The sequence below is a fragment of the Lissotriton helveticus genome (assembly GCF_964261635.1).
Source record: "Lissotriton helveticus chromosome 1_1 unlocalized genomic scaffold, aLisHel1.1 SUPER_1_unloc_1, whole genome shotgun sequence".
Taxonomy (NCBI): Eukaryota; Metazoa; Chordata; class Amphibia; order Caudata; family Salamandridae; genus Lissotriton; species Lissotriton helveticus.
The window spans coordinates 482,526-502,320 of NW_027611648.1; positions in this window are offsets into that span (position 1 = coordinate 482,526).

A 19,795-nucleotide genomic window follows, 5' to 3' on the forward strand; every position below is an offset into this window, starting at 1 on the left:
CTATTGCAAAGCAATGCACATACTATTGCAAAGAAATGCACAGACTATTGCAAAGCAATGCACAGAGACTATTGCAAAGCAATGCACAGAGAGTATTGCAAAGCAATGCATAGACTATTGCAAAGCAATGCACAGAGACTATTGCAAAGCAATGCACAGAGACTTTTGCAAAGCAATGCACAGAGACTATTGCAAAGCAATGCACAGACTATTGCAAAGCAATGCGAAGACTATTGCAAAGCAATGCACAGAGACTATTGCAAAGCAATGCACAGACTATTGCAAAGCAATGCACAGACTATTGCAAAGCAATGCACAGAGACTATTGCAAAGCAATGCACAGACTATTGCAAAGCAATGCACAGAGACTATTACAAAGCAATGCACAGACTATTGCAAAACAATGCACAGACTATTGCAAAGCAATGCACAGAGACTATTGCAAAGCAATGCACAGAGACTATTGCAAAGCAATGCACACACTATTGCAAAGCAATGCACAGACTATTGCAAAGCAATGCACAGAGACTATTGCAAAGCAATGCACAGACTATTGCAAAGCAATGCACAGAGACTATTACAAAGCAATGCACAGAGACTATTGCAAAGCAATGCACAGACTATTGCAAAGCAATGCACAGACTATTGCAAAGCAATGCACAGATTATTGCTAAGCAATGCACAGACTATTTCAAAGCAATGCACAGACTATTGCAAAGCAATGCACAGAGACTATTGCAAAGCAATGCATAGAGACTATTGCAAAGCAATGCACAGACTATTGCAAAGCAATGCACAGACTATTGCAAAGCAATGCACAGAGACTATTGCAAAGCAATGCACAGACTATTGCAAAGCAATGCACAGAGACTATTGCAAAGCAATGCACAGAGACTATTGCAAAGCAATGCACAGACTATTGCAAAGCAATGCACAAACTATTGCAAAGCAATGCACAGAGACCATTGCAAAGCAATGCACAGACTATTGCAAAGCAATGACCAGACTATTGCAAAGCAATGCACAGATTATTGCTAAGCAATGCACAGACTATTGCAAAGCAATGCACTGACTATTGCAAAGCAATGCACAGACTATTGCAAAGGAATGCACAGACTATGGCAAAGCAATGCACAGATTATTGCAAAGCAATGCACAGACTATTGCAAAGCAATGCACAGAGGCTATTGCAAAGCAATGCACAGACTATTGCAAAGCAATGCACAGACTATTTCAAAGCAATGCACAGACTATTGCAAAGCAATGCACAGAGACTATTGCAAAGCAATGCAGAGTCTATTGCAAAGCAATGCACAGACTATTGCAAACCAATGCACAGACTATTGCAAAGCAATGCACAGAGACTATTGCAAAGCAATGCACAGACTATTGCACAGCAATGCGAAGACTATTGCAAAGCAATGCACAGAGACTATTGCAAAGCAATGCACAGACTATTGCAAAGCAATGCACAGAGACTATTGCAAAGCAATGCACAGACTATTGCAAAGCAATGCACAGAGACTATTGCAAAGCAATGCACATACTATTGCAAAGAAATGCACAGACTATTGCAAAGCAATGCACAGAGACTATTGCAAAGCAATGCACAGAGAGTATTGCAAAGCAATGCATAGACTATTGCAAAGCAATGCACAGAGACTATTGCAAAGCAATGCACAGAGACTTTTGCAAAGCAATGCACAGAGACTATTGCAAAGCAATGCACAGACTATTGCAAAGCAATGCGAAGACTATTGCAAAGCAATGCACAGAGACTATTGCAAAGCAATGCACAGACTATTGCAAAGCAATGCACAGACTATTGCAAAGCAATGCACAGAGACTATTGCAAAGCAATGCACAGACTATTGCAAAGCAATGCACAGAGACTATTACAAAGCAATGCACAGACTATTGCAAAACAATGCACAGACTATTGCAAAGCAATGCACAGAGACTATTGCAAAGCAATGCACAGAGACTATTGCAAAGCAATGCACACACTATTGCAAAGCAATGCACAGACTATTGCAAAGCAATGCACAGAGACTATTGCAAAGCAATGCACAGACTATTGCAAAGCAATGCACAGAGACTATTACAAAGCAATGCACAGAGACTATTGCAAAGCAATGCACAGACTATTGCAAAGCAATGCACAGACTATTGCAAAGCAATGCACAGATTATTGCTAAGCAATGCACAGACTATTTCAAAGCAATGCACAGACTATTGCAAAGCAATGCACAGAGACTATTGCAAAGCAATGCATAGAGACTATTGCAAAGCAATGCACAGACTATTGCAAAGCAATGCACAGACTATTGCAAAGCAATGCACAGAGACTATTGCAAAGCACTGCACAGAGACTATTGCAAAGCGATGCGCATAGACTATTGCAAAGCAATGCACAGAGACTATTGCAAAGTATGCACAGAGACTATTGCAAAGCAATGCACAGACTATTGCAAAGCAATGCACAGACTATTGCAAAGCAATGCACAGAGACTATTGCAAAGCAATGCACAGAGACTATTGCAAAGCACTGCACAGAGACTATTGCAAAGCAATGCGCATAGACTATTGCAAAGCAATGCACGGAGACTATTGGAAAGCAATGCACAGAGACTATTGCAAAGCAATGCACAGACTATTGCAAAGCAATGCACAGACTATTGCAAAGCAATGCACAGAGACTATTGCAAAGCAATGCACAGACTATTGCAAAGCAATGCACAGAGACTATTACAAAGCAATGCACAGAGACTATTGCAAAGCAATGCACAGACTATTGCAAAGCAATGCACAGACTATTGCAAAGCAATGCACAGATTATTGCTAAGCAATGCACAGACTATTTCAAAGCAATGCACAGAATATTGCAAAGCAATGCACAGAGACTATTGCAAAGCAATGCATAGAGACTATTGCAAAGCAATGCACAGACTATTGCAAAGCAATGCAAAGAGACTATTGCAAAGAAATACACAGACTATTGCAAAGCAATGCACAGAGACTATTGCAAAGCAATGCACAGAGACTATTGCAAAGCAATGCACCGAGGCTATTGCAAAGCAATGCACAGAGACTATTGCAAAGCAATGCACAGACTATTGCAAAACAATGCACAGATTATTGCAAAGCAATGCACAGAGACTATTGCAAAGCAATGCACAGACTATTGCAAAGCAATGCACAGACTATTGCAAATCAATGCGAAGACTATTGCAAAGCAATGCACAGAGACTATTGCAAAGCAATGCACAGACTATTGCAAAGCAATGCACAGACTATTGCAAAGCAATGCACAGAGACTATTGCAAAGCAATGCACAGACTATTTCAAAGCAATGCACAGACTATTGCAAAGCAATGCACAGAGGCTATTGCAAAGCAATGCACAGACTATTGCAAAGCAATGCACAGACTATTTCAAAGCATTGCACAGACTATTGCAAAGCAATGCACAGAGACTATTGCAAAGCAATGCAGAGAGACTATTGCAAAGCAATGCACAGACTATTGCAAAGCAATGCACAGACTATTGCAAAGCAATGCACAGATTATTGCAAAGCAATGCACAGGACTATTGCAAAGCAATGCACAGAGACTATTGCAAAGCAATGCACAGACTATTGCAAAGCAATGCACAGAGACTATTGCAAAGCAATGCACAGACTATTGCAAAGCAATGCATAGAGACTATTGCAAAGCAATGCACAGACTATTGCAAAGCAATGCACAGACTATTGCAAAGCAATGCACAGAGAATATTGCAAAGCAATGTGCAGAGACTATTGCAAAGCACTGCACAGAGACTATTGCAAAGCAATGCGCATAGACTATTGCAAAGCAAAGCACAAAGACTATTGCAAAGCAATGCACAGAGACTATTGCAAAGCAATGCACAGACTATTGCAAAGCAATGCACAAAGACTATTGCAAAGCAATGCACAGACTATTGCAAAGCAATGCACAGACTATTGCAAAGCAATGCACAGAGACTATTGCAAAGCACTGCACAGAGACTATTGCAAAGCAATGCACAGAGGCTATTGCAAAGCAATGCACAGAGACTATTGCAAAGCAATGCACAGAGACTATTTCAAAGCAATGCACAGACTATTGCAAAACAATGCACAGACTATTGCAAAGCAATGCACAGAGACTATTGCAAAGCAATGCACAGACTATTGCAAAGCAATGCACAGACTATTGCAAAGCAATGCACAGATTATTGCAAAGCAATGCACAGAGACTATTGCAAACCAATTCACAGACTATTGCAAAGCAATGCACAGAGACTATTGCAAAGCAATGCACAGACTATTGCAAAGAAATGCACAGACTATTGCAAAGCAATGCACAGAGACTATTGCAAAGCAATGCACAGACTATTGCAAAGCAATGCACAGGACTATTGCAAAGCAATGCACAGAGACTATTGCAAAGCAATGCACAGACTATTGCAAAGCAATGCACAGAGACTATTGCAAAGCAATGCACAGACTATTGCAAAGCAATGCATAGAGACTATTGCAAAGCAATGCACAGACTATTGCAAAGCAATGCACAGACTATTGCAAAGCAATGCACAGAGAATATTGCAAAGCAATGCGCAGAGACTATTGCAAAGCACTGCACAGAGACTATTGCAAAGCAATGCGCATAGACTATTGCAAAGCAAAGCACAAAGACTATTGCAAAGCAATGCACAGACTATTGCAAAGCAATGCACAGACTATTGCAAAGCAATGCACAAAGACTATTGCAAAGCAATGCACAGACTATTGCAAAGCAATGCACAGACTATTGCAAAGCAATGCACAGAGACTATTGCAAAGCACTGCACAGAGACTATTGCAAAGCAATGCGCATAGACTATTGCAAAGCAATGCACAGAGACTATTGCAAAGCAATGCACAGAGACTATTGCAAAGCAATGCACAGACTATTGCAAAGCAATGCACAGACTATTGCAAAGCAATGCACAGAGACTATTGTGAAGCAATGCACAGAGACTATTGCAAAGCAATGCACAGACTATTGCAAAGCAATGCACAGACTATTGCAAAGCAATGCACAGACTATTGCAAAGCAATGCACAGAGACTATTACAGAGACTATTGCAAAGCAATGCACACACTATTGCAAAGCAATGCACAGACTATTGCAAAGCAATGCACAGAGACTATTGCAAAGCAATGCACAGACTATTGCAGAGCAATGCACAGAGACTATTACAAAGCAATGCACAGAGACTATTGCAAAGCAATGCACAGACTATTGCAAAGCAATGCACAGACTATTGCAAAGCAATGCACAGATTATTGCAAAGCAATGCACAGACTATTGCAAAGAAATGCACAGAGACTATTGCAAAGCAATGCACAGACTATTGCAAAACAATGCACAGACTATTGCAAAGCAATGCACAGATACTATTGCAAAGCAATGCACAGACTATTGCAAAGCAATGCACAGACTATTGCAAAGCAATGCGAAGACTATTGCAAAGCAATGCACAGAGACTATTGCAAAGCAATGCACAGACTATTGCAAAGCAATGCACAGAGACTATTGCAAAGCAATGCACAGAGACTATTGCAAAGCAATGCACAGACTATTGCAAAGCAATGCACAAACTATTGCAAAGCAATGCACAGACTATTGCAAAGCAATGCACAGAGACTATTGCAAAGCAATGCACAGAGACTATTGCAAAGCAATGCACAGACTATTGCAAAGCAATGCACAAACTATTGCAAAGCAATGCACAGAGACCATTGCAAAGCAATGCACAGACTATTGCAAAGCAATGACCAGACTATTGCAAAGCAATGCACAGATTATTGCAAAGCAATGCACAGACTATTGCAAAGCAATGCACAGACTATTGCAAAGCAATGCACAGACTATTGCAAAGCAATGCACAGACTATTGCAAAGCAATGCACAGAGGCTATTGCAAAGCAATGCACAGACTATTGCAAAGCGATGCACAGACTATTTCAAAGCAATGCACAGACTATTGCAAAGCAAAGCACAGAGACTATTGCAAAGCAATGCACAGACTATTGCAAAGCAATGCACAGAGACTATTGCAAAGCAATGCACAGACTATTGCAAAGAAATGCACAGACTATTGCAAAGCAATGCACAGAGACTATTGCATAGCAATGCACAGAGACTATTGCAAAGCAATGCACAGACTATTGCACAGCAATGCGAAGACTATTGCAAAGCAATGCACAGACTATTGCAAAGCAATGCACAGAGACTATTGCAAAGCAATGCACAGAGACTATTACAAAGCAATACACAGACTATTCCAAAGCAATGCACAGAGACTATTGCAAAGCAATGCACAGACTATTGCAAAGCAATGCACAGAGACTATTGCAAAGCAATGCACAGAGACTATTGCAAAGCAATGCATAGAGACTATTGCAAAGCAATGCACAGACTATTGCAAAGCAATGCAAAGAGACTATTGCAAAGAAATACACAGACTATTGCAAAGCAATGCACAGAGACTATTGCAAAGCAATGCACAGAGACTATTGCAAAGCAATGCACCGAGGCTATTGCAAAGCAATGCACAGAGACTATTGCAAAGCAATGCACAGACTATTGCAAAACAATGCACAGATTATTGCAAAGCAATGCACAGAGACTATTGCAAAGCAATGCACAGACTATTGCAAAGCAATGCACAGACTATTGCAAATCAATGCGAAGACTATTGCAAAGCAATGCACAGAGACTATTGCAAAGCAATGCACAGACTATTGCAAAGCAATGCACAGACTATTGCAAAGCAATGCACAGAGACTATTGCAAAGCAATGCACAGACTATTTCAAAGCAATGCACAGACTATTGCAAAGCAATGCACAGAGGCTATTGCAAAGCAATGCACAGACTATTGCAAAGCAATGCACAGACTATTTCAAAGCATTGCACAGACTATTGCAAAGCAATGCACAGAGACTATTGCAAAGCAATGCAGAGAGACTATTGCAAAGCAATGCACAGACTATTGCAAAGCAATGCACAGACTATTGCAAAGCAATGCACAGATTATTGCAAAGCAATGCACAGGACTATTGCAAAGCAATGCACAGAGACTATTGCAAAGCAATGCACAGACTATTGCAAAGCAATGCACAGAGACTATTGCAAAGCAATGCACAGACTATTGCAAAGCAATGCATAGAGACTATTGCAAAGCAATGCACAGACTATTGCAAAGCAATGCACAGACTATTGCAAAGCAATGCACAGAGAATATTGCAAAGCAATGTGCAGAGACTATTGCAAAGCACTGCACAGAGACTATTGCAAAGCAATGCGCATAGACTATTGCAAAGCAAAGCACAAAGACTATTGCAAAGCAATGCACAGAGACTATTGCAAAGCAATGCACAGACTATTGCAAAGCAATGCACAAAGACTATTGCAAAGCAATGCACAGACTATTGCAAAGCAATGCACAGACTATTGCAAAGCAATGCACAGAGACTATTGCAAAGCACTGCACAGAGACTATTGCAAAGCAATGCACAGAGGCTATTGCAAAGCAATGCACAGAGACTATTGCAAAGCAATGCACAGAGACTATTTCAAAGCAATGCACAGACTATTGCAAAACAATGCACAGACTATTGCAAAGCAATGCACAGAGACTATTGCAAAGCAATGCACAGACTATTGCAAAGCAATGCACAGACTATTGCAAAGCAATGCACAGATTATTGCAAAGCAATGCACAGAGACTATTGCAAACCAATTCACAGACTATTGCAAAGCAATGCACAGAGACTATTGCAAAGCAATGCACAGACTATTGCAAAGAAATGCACAGACTATTGCAAAGCAATGCACAGAGACTATTGCAAAGCAATGCACAGACTATTGCAAAGCAATGCACAGGACTATTGCAAAGCAATGCACAGAGACTATTGCAAAGCAATGCACAGACTATTGCAAAGCAATGCACAGAGACTATTGCAAAGCAATGCACAGACTATTGCAAAGCAATGCATAGAGACTATTGCAAAGCAATGCACAGACTATTGCAAAGCAATGCACAGACTATTGCAAAGCAATGCACAGAGAATATTGCAAAGCAATGCGCAGAGACTATTGCAAAGCACTGCACAGAGACTATTGCAAAGCAATGCGCATAGACTATTGCAAAGCAAAGCACAAAGACTATTGCAAAGCAATGCACAGACTATTGCAAAGCAATGCACAGACTATTGCAAAGCAATGCACAAAGACTATTGCAAAGCAATGCACAGACTATTGCAAAGCAATGCACAGACTATTGCAAAGCAATGCACAGAGACTATTGCAAAGCACTGCACAGAGACTATTGCAAAGCAATGCGCATAGACTATTGCAAAGCAATGCACAGAGACTATTGCAAAGCAATGCACAGAGACTATTGCAAAGCAATGCACAGACTATTGCAAAGCAATGCACAGACTATTGCAAAGCAATGCACAGAGACTATTGTGAAGCAATGCACAGAGACTATTGCAAAGCAATGCACAGACTATTGCAAAGCAATGCACAGACTATTGCAAAGCAATGCACAGACTATTGCAAAGCAATGCACAGAGACTATTACAGAGACTATTGCAAAGCAATGCACACACTATTGCAAAGCAATGCACAGACTATTGCAAAGCAATGCACAGAGACTATTGCAAAGCAATGCACAGACTATTGCAGAGCAATGCACAGAGACTATTACAAAGCAATGCACAGAGACTATTGCAAAGCAATGCACAGACTATTGCAAAGCAATGCACAGACTATTGCAAAGCAATGCACAGATTATTGCAAAGCAATGCACAGACTATTGCAAAGAAATGCACAGAGACTATTGCAAAGCAATGCACAGACTATTGCAAAACAATGCACAGACTATTGCAAAGCAATGCACAGATACTATTGCAAAGCAATGCACAGACTATTGCAAAGCAATGCACAGACTATTGCAAAGCAATGCGAAGACTATTGCAAAGCAATGCACAGAGACTATTGCAAAGCAATGCACAGACTATTGCAAAGCAATGCACAGAGACTATTGCAAAGCAATGCACAGAGACTATTGCAAAGCAATGCACAGACTATTGCAAAGCAATGCACAAACTATTGCAAAGCAATGCACAGACTATTGCAAAGCAATGCACAGAGACTATTGCAAAGCAATGCACAGAGACTATTGCAAAGCAATGCACAGACTATTGCAAAGCAATGCACAAACTATTGCAAAGCAATGCACAGAGACCATTGCAAAGCAATGCACAGACTATTGCAAAGCAATGACCAGACTATTGCAAAGCAATGCACAGATTATTGCAAAGCAATGCACAGACTATTGCAAAGCAATGCACAGACTATTGCAAAGCAATGCACAGACTATTGCAAAGCAATGCACAGACTATTGCAAAGCAATGCACAGAGGCTATTGCAAAGCAATGCACAGACTATTGCAAAGCGATGCACAGACTATTTCAAAGCAATGCACAGACTATTGCAAAGCAAAGCACAGAGACTATTGCAAAGCAATGCACAGACTATTGCAAAGCAATGCACAGAGACTATTGCAAAGCAATGCACAGACTATTGCAAAGAAATGCACAGACTATTGCAAAGCAATGCACAGAGACTATTGCATAGCAATGCACAGAGACTATTGCAAAGCAATGCACAGACTATTGCACAGCAATGCGAAGACTATTGCAAAGCAATGCACAGACTATTGCAAAGCAATGCACAGAGACTATTGCAAAGCAATGCACAGAGACTATTACAAAGCAATACACAGACTATTCCAAAGCAATGCACAGAGACTATTGCAAAGCAATGCACAGACTATTGCAAAGCAATGCACAGAGACTATTGCAAAGCAATGCACAGACTATTGCAAAGCAATGCGAAGACTATTGCAAAGCAATGCACAGACTATTGCAAAGCAATGCACAGAGACTATTGCAAAGCAATGCACAGAGACTATTACAAAGCAATACACAGACTATTGCAAAGCAATGCAAAGAGACTATTGCAAAGAAATGCACAGACTATTGCAAAGCAATGCACAGAGACTATTGCAAAGCAATGCACAGACTATTGCAAAGAAATGCACAGAGACTATTGCAAAGCAATGCACAGACTATTGCAAAGCAATGCACAAAGACTATTGCAAAGCAATGCACAGACTATTGCAAAGCAATGCACAGACTATTGCAAAGCAATGCACAGAGACTATTGCAAAGCACTGCACAGAGACTATTGCAAAGCAATGCACAGAGGCTATTGCAAAGCAATGCACAGAGACTATTGCAAAGCAATGCACAGAGACTATTTCAAAGCAATGCACAGACTATTGCAAAACAATGCACAGACTATTGCAAAGCAATGCACAGAGACTATTGCAAAGCAATGCACAGACTATTGCAAAGCAATGCACAGACTATTGCAAAGCAATGCACAGATTATTGCAAAGCAATGCACAGAGACTATTGCAAACCAATTCACAGACTATTGCAAAGCAATGCACAGAGACTATTGCAAAGCAATGCACAGACTATTGCAAAGAAATGCACAGACTATTGCAAAGCATTGCACAGAGACTATTGCAAAGCAATGCACAGACTATTGCAAAGCAATGCACAGGACTATTGCAAAGCAATGCACAGAGACTATTGCAAAGCAATGCACAGACTATTGCAAAGCAATGCACAGAGACTATTGCAAAGCAATGCACAGACTATTGCAAAGCAATGCATAGAGACTATTGCAAAGCAATGCACAGACTATTGCAAAGCAATGCACAGACTATTGCAAAGCAATGCACAGAGAATATTGCAAAGCAATGCGCAGAGACTATTGCAAAGCACTGCACAGAGACTATTGCAAAGCAATGCGCATAGACTATTGCAAAGCAAAGCACAAAGACTATTGCAAAGCAATGCACAGACTATTGCAAAGCAATGCACAGACTATTGCAAAGCAATGCACAAAGACTATTGCAAAGCAATGCACAGACTATTGCAAAGCAATGCACAGACTATTGCAAAGCAATGCACAGAGACTATTGCAAAGCACTGCACAGAGACTATTGCAAAGCAATGCGCATAGACTATTGCAAAGCAATGCACAGAGACTATTGCAAAGCAATGCACAGAGACTATTGCAAAGCAATGCACAGACTATTGCAAAGCAATGCACAGACTATTGCAAAGCAATGCACAGAGACTATTGTGAAGCAATGCACAGAGACTATTGCAAAGCAATGCACAGACTATTGCAAAGCAATGCACAGACTATTGCAAAGCAATGCACAGACTATTGCAAAGCAATGCACAGAGACTATTACAGAGACTATTGCAAAGCAATGCACACACTATTGCAAAGCAATGCACAGACTATTGCAAAGCAATGCACAGAGACTATTGCAAAGCAATGCACAGACTATTGCAGAGCAATGCACAGAGACTATTACAAAGCAATGCACAGAGACTATTGCAAAGCAATGCACAGACTATTGCAAAGCAATGCACAGACTATTGCAAAGCAATGCACAGATTATTGCAAAGCAATGCACAGACTATTGCAAAGAAATGCACAGAGACTATTGCAAAGCAATGCACAGACTATTGCAAAACAATGCACAGACTATTGCAAAGCAATGCACAGATACTATTGCAAAGCAATGCACAGACTATTGCAAAGCAATGCACAGACTATTGCAAAGCAATGCGAAGACTATTGCAAAGCAATGCACAGAGACTATTGCAAAGCAATGCACAGACTATTGCAAAGCAATGCACAGAGACTATTGCAAAGCAATGCACAGAGACTATTGCAAAGCAATGCACAGACTATTGCAAAGCAATGCACAAACTATTGCAAAGCAATGCACAGACTATTGCAAAGCAATGCACAGAGACTATTGCAAAGCAATGCACAGAGACTATTGCAAAGCAATGCACAGACTATTGCAAAGCAATGCACAAACTATTGCAAAGCAATGCACAGAGACCATTGCAAAGCAATGCACAGACTATTGCAAAGCAATGACCAGACTATTGCAAAGCAATGCACAGATTATTGCAAAGCAATGCACAGACTATTGCAAAGCAATGCACAGACTATTGCAAAGCAATGCACAGACTATTGCAAAGCAATGCACAGACTATTGCAAAGCAATGCACAGAGGCTATTGCAAAGCAATGCACAGACTATTGCAAAGCGATGCACAGACTATTTCAAAGCAATGCACAGACTATTGCAAAGCAATGCCCAGAGACTATTGCAAAGCAATGCAGAGCCTATTGCAAAGCAACGCACAGACTATTGCAAACCAATGCACAGACTATTGCAAAGCAAAGCACAGAGACTATTGCAAAGCAATGCACAGACTATTGCAAAGCAATGCACAGAGACTATTGCAAAGCAATGCACAGACTATTGCAAAGAAATGCACAGACTATTGCAAAGCAATGCACAGAGACTATTGCATAGCAATGCACAGAGACTATTGCAAAGCAATGCACAGACTATTGCACAGCAATGCGAAGACTATTGCAAAGCAATGCACAGACTATTGCAAAGCAATGCACAGAGACTATTGCAAAGCAATGCACAGAGACTATTACAAAGCAATACACAGACTATTCCAAAGCAATGCACAGAGACTATTGCAAAGCAATGCACAGACTATTGCAAAGCAATGCACAGAGACTATTGCAAAGCAATGCACAGACTATTGCAAAGCAATGCGAAGACTATTGCAAAGCAATGCACAGACTATTGCAAAGCAATGCACAGAGACTATTGCAAAGCAATGCACAGAGACTATTACAAAGCAATACACAGACTATTGCAAAGCAATGCAAAGAGACTATTGCAAAGAAATGCACAGACTATTGCAAAGCAATGCACAGAGACTATTGCAAAGCAATGCACAGACTATTGCAAAGAAATGCACAGAGACTATTGCAAAGCAATGCACAGACTATTGCAAAACAATGTACAGACTATTGCAAAGCAATGCACAGATACTATTGCAAAGCAATGCACAGACTATTGCAAAGCAATGCGAAGACTATTGCAAAGCAATGCACAGAGACTATTGCAAAGCAATGCACAGACTATTGCAAAGCAATGCACAGAGACTATTGCAAAGCAATGCACAGAGACTATTGCAAAGCAATGCACAGACTATTGCAAAGCAATGCACAGACTATTGCAAAGCAATGCACAGACTATTGCAAAGCAATGCACAGACTATTGCAAAGCAATGCACAGACTATTGCAAAGCAATGCACAGAGGCTATTGCAAAGCAATGCACAGACTATTGCAAAGCGATGCACAGACTATTTCAAAGCAATGCACAGACTATTGCAAAGCAATGCCCAGAGACTATTGCAAAGCAATGCAGAGCCTATTGCAAAGCAACGCACAGACTATTGCAAACCAATACACAGACTATTGCAAAGCAAAGCACAGAGACTATTGCAAAGCAATGCACAGACTATTGCAAAGCAATGCACAGAGACTATTGCAAAGCAATGCACAGACTATTGCAAAGAAATGCACAGACTATTGCAAAGCAATGCACAGAGACTATTGCATAGCAATGCACAGAGACTATTGCAAAGCAATGCACAGACTATTGCACAGCAATGCGAAGACTATTGCAAAGCAATGCACAGACTATTGCAAAGCAATGCACAGAGACTATTGCAAAGCAATGCACAGAGACTATTACAAAGCAATACACAGACTATTCCAAAGCAATGCACAGAGACTATTGCAAAGCAATGCACAGACTATTGCAAAGCAATGCACAGAGACTATTGCAAAGCAATGCACAGACTATTGCAAAGCAATGCGAAGACTATTGCAAAGCAATGCACAGACTATTGCAAAGCAATGCAAAGAGACTATTGCAAAGAAATGCACAGACTATTGCAAAGCAATGCACAGAGACTATTGCAAAGCAATGCACAGACTATTGCAAAGAAATGCACAGAGACTATTGCAAAGCAATGCACAGACTATTGCAAAACAATGTACAGACTATTGCAAAGCAATGCACAGATACTATTGCAAAGCAATGCACAGACTATTGCAAAGCAATGCACAGACTATTGCAAAGCAATGCGAAGACTATTGCAAAGCAATGCACAGAGACTATTGCAAAGCAATGCACAGACTATTGCAAAGCAATGCACAGAGACTATTGCAAAGCAATGCACAGAGACTATTGCAAAGCAATGCACAGACTATTGCAAAGCAATGCACAAACTATTGCAAAGCAATGCACAGAGACCATTGCAAAGCAATGCACAGACTATTGCAAAGCAATGACCAGACTATTGCAAAGCAATGCACAGATTATTGCTAAGCAATGCACAGACTATTGCAAAGCAATGCACTGACTATTGCAAAGCAATGCACAGACTATTGCAAAGGAATGCACAGACTATGGCAAAGCAATGCACAGATTATTGCAAAGCAATGCACAGACTATTGCAAAGCAATGCACAGAGGCTATTGCAAAGCAATGCACAGACTATTGCAAAGCAATGCACAGACTATTTCAAAGCAATGCACAGGCTATTGCAAAGCAATGCACAGACTATTGCAAAGCAATGCAGAGTCTATTGCAAAGCAATGCACAGACTATTGCAAACCAATGCGCAGACTATTGCAAAGCAATGCACAGAGACTATTGCAAAGCAATGCACAGACTATTGCAAAGCAATGCACAGAGACTATTGCAAAGCAATGCACAGACTATTGCAAAGCAATGCACAGAGACTATTGCAAAGCAATGCACATACTATTGCAAAGAAATGCACAGACTATTGCAAAGCAATGCACAGAGACTATTGCAAAGCAATGCACAGAGAGTATTGCAAAGCAATGCATAGACTATTGCAAAGCAATGCACAGAGACTATTGCAAACCAATGCACAGAGACTTTTGCAAAGCAATGCACAGAGACTATTGCAAAGCAATGCACAGACTATTGCAAAGCAATGCGAAGACTATTGCAAAGCAATGCACAGAGACTATTGCAAAGCAATGCACAGACTATTGCAAAGCAATGCACAGACTATTGCAAAGCAATGCACAGAGACTATTGCAAAGCAATGCACAGACTATTGCAAAGCAATGCACAGAGACTATTACAAAGCAATGCACAGACTATTGCAAAACAATGCACAGACTATTGCAAAGCAATGCACAGAGACTATTGCAAAGCAATGCACAGAGACTATTGCAAAGCAATGCACACACTATTGCAAAGCAATGCACAGACTATTGCAAAGCAATGCACAGAGACTATTGCAAAGCAATGCACAGACTATTGCAAAGCAATGCACAGAGACTATTACAAAGCAATGCACAGAGACTATTGCAAAGCAATGCACAGACTATTGCAAAGCAATGCACAGACTATTGCAAAGCAATGCACAGATTATTGCTAAGCAATGCACAGACTATTTCAAAGCAATGCACAGACTATTGCAAAGCAATGCACAGAGACTATTGCAAAGCAATGCATAGAGACTATTGCAAAGCAATGCACAGACTATTGCAAAGCAATGCACAGACTATTGCAAAGCAATGCACAGAGACTATTGCAGAGCAATGCACAGACTATTGCAAAGCAATGCACAGAGACTATTGCAAAGCAATGCACAGAGACTATTGCAAAGCAATGCACAGACTATTGCAAAGCAATGCACAAACTATTGCAAAGCAATGCACAGAGACCATTGCAAAGCAATGCACAGACTATTGCAAAGCAATGACCAGACTATTGCAAAGCAATGCACAGATTATTGCTAAGCAATGCACAGACTATTGCAAAGCAATGCACTGACTATTGCAAAGCAATGCACAGACTATTGCAAAGGAATGCACAGACTATGGCAAAGCAATGCACAGATTATTGCAAAGCAATGCACAGACTATTGCAAAGCAATGCACAGAGGCTATTGCAAAGCAATGCACAGACTATTGCAAAGCAATGCACAGACTATTTCAAAGCAATGCACAGACTATTGCAAAGCAATGCACAGAGACTATTGCAAAGCAATGCAGAGTCTATTGCAAAGCAATGCACAGACTATTGCAAACCAATGCACAGACTATTGCAAAGCAATGCACAGAGACTATTGCAAAGCAATGCACAGACTATTGCAAAGCAATGCGAAGACTATTGCAAAGCAATGCACAGAGACTATTGCAAAGCAATGCACAGACTATTGCAAAGCAATGCACAGACTATTGCAAAGCAATGCACAGAGACTATTGCAAAGCAATGCACAGACTATTGCAAAGCAATGCACAGAGACTATTACAAAGCAATGCACAGACTATTGCAAAACAATGCACAGACTATTGCAAAGCAATGCACAGAGACTATTGCAAAGCAATGCACAGAGACTATTGCAAAGCAATGCACACACTATTGCAAAGCAATGCACAGACTATTGCAAAGCAATGCACAGAGACTATTGCAAAGCAATGCACAGACTATTGCAAAGCAATGCACAGAGACTATTACAAAGCAATGCACAGAGACTATTGCAAAGCAATGCACAGACTATTGCAAAGCAATGCACAGACTATTGCAAAGCAATGCACAGATTATTGCTAAGCAATGCACAGACTATTTCAAAGCAATGCACAGACTATTGCAAAGCAATGCACAGAGACTATTGCAAAGCAATGCATAGAGACTATTGCAAAGCAATGCACAGACTATTGCAAAGCAATGCACAGACTATTGCAAAGCAATGCACAGAGACTATTGCAAAGCACTGCACAGAGACTATTGCAAAGCGATGCGCATAGACTATTGCAAAGCAATGCACAGAGACTATTGCAAAGTATGCACAGAGACTATTGCAAAGCAATGCACAGACTATTGCAAAGCAATGCACAGACTATTGCAAAGCAATGCACAGAGACTATTGCAAAGCAATGCACAGAGACTATTGCAAAGCACTGCACAGAGACTATTGCAAAGCAATGCGCATAGACTATTGCAAAGCAATGCACGGAGACTATTGGAAAGCAATGCACAGAGACTATTGCAAAGCAATGCACAGACTATTGCAAAGCAATGCACAGACTATTGCAAAGCAATGCACAGAGACTATTGCAAAGCAATGCACAGACTATTGCAAAGCAATGCACAGAGACTATTACAAAGCAATGCACAGAGACTATTGCAAAGCAATGCACAGACTATTGCAAAGCAATGCACAGACTATTGCAAAGCAATGCACAGATTATTGCTAAGCAATGCACAGACTATTTCAAAGCAATGCACAGAATATTGCAAAGCAATGCACAGAGACTATTGCAAAGCAATGCATAGAGACTATTGCAAAGCAATGCACAGACTATTGCAAAGCAATGCAAAGAGACTATTGCAAAGAAATACACAGACTATTGCAAAGCAATGCACAGAGACTATTGCAAAGCAATGCACAGAGACTATTGCAAAGCAATGCACCGAGGCTATTGCAAAGCAATGCACAGAGACTATTGCAAAGCAATGCACAGACTATTGCAAAACAATGCACAGATTATTGCAAAGCAATGCACAGAGACTATTGCAAAGCAATGCACAGACTATTGCAAAGCAATGCACAGACTATTGCAAATCAATGCGAAGACTATTGCAAAGCAATGCACAGAGACTATTGCAAAGCAATGCACAGACTATTGCAAAGCAATGCACAGACTATTGCAAAGCAATGCACAGAGACTATTGCAAAGCAATGCACAGACTATTTCAAAGCAATGCACAGACTATTGCAAAGCAATGCACAGAGGCTATTGCAAAGCAATGCACAGACTATTGCAAAGCAATGCACAGACTATTTCAAAGCATTGCACAGACTATTGCAAAGCAATGCACAGAGACTATTGCAAAGCTATGCAGAGAGACTATTGCAAAGCAATGCACAGACTATTGCAAAGCAATGCACAGACTATTGCAAAGCAATGCACAGATTATTGCAAAGCAATGCACAGGACTATTGCAAAGCAATGCACAGAGACTATTGCAAAGCAATGCACAGACTATTGCAAAGCAATGCACAGAGACTATTGCAAAGCAATGCACAGACTATTGCAAAGCAATGCATAGAGACTATTGCAAAGCAATGCACAGACTATTGCAAAGCAATGCACAGACTATTGCAAAGCAATGCACAGAGAATATTGCAAAGCAATGTGCAGAGACTATTGCAAAGCACTGCACAGAGACTATTGCAAAGCAATGCGCATAGACTATTGCAAAGCAAAGCGCAAAGACTATTGCAAAGCAATGCACAGAGACTATTGCAAAGCAATGCACAGACTATTGCAAAGCAATGCACAAAGACTATTGCAAAGCAATGCACAGACTATTGCAAAGCAATGCACAGACTATTGCAAAGCAATGCACAGAGACTATTGCAAAGCACTGCACAGAGACTATTGCAAAGCAATGCACAGAGGCTATTGCAAAGCAATGCACAGAGACTATTGCAAAGCAATGCACAGAGACTATTTCAAAGCAATGCACAGACTATTGCAAAGCAATGCACAGGGACTATTGCAAAGCAATGCACAGACTATTGCAAAGCAATGCACAGACTATTGCAAAGCAATGCACAGATTATTGCAAAGCAATGCACAGAGACTATTGCAAACCAATGCACAGACTATTGCAAAGCAATGCACAGAGACTATTGCAAAGCAATGCACAGACTATTGCAAAGAAATGCACAGACTATTGCAAAGCAATGCACAGAGACTATTGCAAAGCAATGCACAGACTATTGCAAAGCAATGCACAGGACTATTGCAAAGCAATGCACAGAGACTATTGCAAAGCAATGCACAGACTATTGCAAAGCAATGCACAGAGACTATTGCAAAGCAATGCACAGACTATTGCAAAGCAATGCATAGAGACTATTGCAAAGCAATGCACAGACTATTGCAAAGCAATGCACAGACTATTGCAAAGCAATGCACAGAGAATATTGCAAAGCAATGCGCAGAGACTATTGCAAAGCACTGCACAGAGACTATTGCAAAGCAATGCGCATAGACTATTGCAAAGCAAAGCACAAAGACTATTGCAAAGCAATGCACAGAGACTATTGCAAAGCAATGCACAGACTATTGCAAAGCAATGCACAAAGACTATTGCAAAGCAATGCACAGACTATTGCAAAGCAATGCACAGACTATTGCAAAGCAATGCACAGAGACTATTGCAAAGCACTGCACAGAGACTATTGCAAAGCAATGCGCATAGACTATTGCAAAGCAATGCACAGAGACTATTGCAAAGCAATGCACAGAGACTATTGCAAAGCAATGCACAGACTATTGCAAAGCAATGCACAGACTATTGCAAAGCAATGCACAGAGACTATTGTGAAGCAATGCACAGAGACTATTGCAAAGCAATGCACAGACTATTGCAAAGCAATGCACAGACTATTGCAAAGCAATGCACAGAGACTATTACAGAGACTATTGCAAAGCAATGCACACACTATTGCAAAGCAATGCACAGACTATTGCAAAGCAATGCACAGAGACTATTGCAAAGCAATGCACAGACTATTGCAGAGCAATGCACAGAGACTATTACAAAGCAATGCACAGAGACTATTGCAAAGCAATGCACAGACTATTGCAAAGCAATGCACAGACTATTGCAAAGCAATGCACAGATTATTG